We start from the raw sequence: 2218 nt of genomic DNA, 5'->3' as shown, positions 1-2218 counted from the left end.
CCAAGACTCATGTTCATGTTATTTTTCACTAATGACCTTTTTTTCATTGTTTTGGTTTTTTTTTCTTGTAACCTTTACTCAAAGTTTCCTGAAGTAATACATTTCACTCAGTAAGTAATCTACCAAAGAGCTGCCCAGTTCAACCAGTGTGATGGCTGGTTTGAGCAGATGATATAAAAAATGAATCAGTCCCTCGAAGGGACCTCAGTGCTACTTTTAAAAGAAAAGAGAAGAAAATGACATTTTACATGGATTTCTGCAGTTTGAGCTGAAAACTGTTACGTTTTTTTGTTCCTAGAAGGTATTATGTGTTTCAGCAGCAGCATAAACGTTTTTAGTTTAGTTTATTTGTCAAAATTTTAAATACTGAAAATACAAGACATTGTCAACGATAACACGACAAAGTCCAGGACTAATTTCCATCCTGGTTCCTGTTGTTTCATCAGTTCATCCTCTCCACAACTCGATGGAGTGGGAAACATGTGACCTCATCCAAACAAAACAATCCACTGAGAGATAAACACTGAAAGAACAATAAATAATATATGATGTATATGTTTATTGTGTCCTTTTACAAAAATAAACTGATTTCAGTGTATTTAAATGACCATGTCCTTATCTATCAGCCTCATTTCCTTAATTAAAGGCTTTTGGGTTCTGCACCTCCTTAATTACAAGAGGCAGTTTATTCCACATAATAGGAACCTTGTCCTTTATGGTTTTAAATCTCTAAAGGTTCAGCTAGCTCTGGTATTGTGATTATGGAGTTCTTAAAGTAAGTCTCAAGGTAGGGCCTCTGCCATTTTTAATTAAGTCAGATCTGGGGCGCTCTATCCTCAACTGGAAGCCAACGGAGCTGAAGATTTGTTTTTGTAAGTGTGGGACTTCTCATTAATCAACTCACCCATCAAAACCACATGTCCTTGTTATGACGCACTGGTTGAACACTTCTGTTTGAGATACACCTACATGATGAGAGTTCAACAGGTCATTGTCTCACACCTCATCGCTGGCCAGACAGCCCTAAAGAATGATGTAATTTAAACATGGAAACCTTATGGAATCACATGTCTTTGTCACTTTTACTTTTTTAGATGTTATTCCTCCTTTTAGATTATCATGTGTGCAAATAAACAAAATGTAAATCTCTGCCTGCCTCAGAGCACCTGTTGATGCGGTTGACCAAGAGTTCTCATTTATCACCGGTGGAGACTTGTTTTTTTATGTTTTTTGTAACTTGAGTCCAACCTGTGAGACTCTGCAGAGCTCCACTGAAACTTGACTTGAGATAATTATGTTGCCCCCTGTCGGAGTGCTGCTGTAAAATCAAGAGAACCCCAAAATGTTCAGTTAATAAATCTGTCAGCTGGTCGAAGTGCAGCTTGTGAATGTTGATTTCTCTGCACTGATGCCGAAAGGACAATCTCTCGCAGAATATTTTTTGCTTTGGATGAATTCTTCGTCTGCACTGATTCTGATTATAAATTGTGGTGTTGCATTTACCTCCACCGGAGCTAAAGAAGAACAAGTCTGACTGCAGGTTTGGCTGCCTTTTATTAAGCAATGACCCATGCAGTTTATTGTATTGTATCATCGTGTATCTCAATATATCCATGCCGCTGTGGTGTCAGTCAGAAAATACTCCCAATAAAACTGATGTGTTTACACCTGCAGACTGCCGCTGCATACAAAGTGACCCAAACTGTGCAGAATATGAGTGTGGATTTGTTTTTTAGGATGTTTTGCCAAATTACAGGTGTGTGCTACACAGTGTGTTTGTTACTGGGAAATATTGTCATATTTCTGACAAATAAATTGATATTTACTTGAGGTTCATAAATGCCATATCATTTATAATTTATGGACATTGTTAATCAATATTCCAGCAATTGATGTACAGATATAAGCTGATCATCCTTCAACCTCTTTCTGCTCCTAAATGCTTGAAAACCTTTGAAGAACAACACAAGTACCCCAAACCCGAGTGTATCTAAAATACATTTTAATCTTGCTGAAATTTGATTTTCACAATATTGTTTACAATATTAATCTGTCTTCGTTCTCTTCCATCCTCGCTCGGCTCTTCATTATCGTCTCGAAACAGAACTGTACAATCATGTTCATGTAAATTGTTCTACATCAAGGCACAAGACAACAGCCGTTGTGGAGGGGTGTTGAGTAAGTGAAATTGAGGTGATCGTACAGGGCTGTCTAGCAG

The sequence above is a fragment of the Anarrhichthys ocellatus genome, unplaced genomic scaffold, assembly GCF_004355925.1.
Source record: "Anarrhichthys ocellatus isolate YVR2014 unplaced genomic scaffold, GSC_Weel_1.0 scaffold2, whole genome shotgun sequence".
Lineage (NCBI taxonomy): Eukaryota > Metazoa > Chordata > Actinopteri > Perciformes > Anarhichadidae > Anarrhichthys > Anarrhichthys ocellatus.
The sequence above is the reverse complement of the archived record's forward strand: the minus strand, read 5'-3'. Positions refer to the sequence as shown.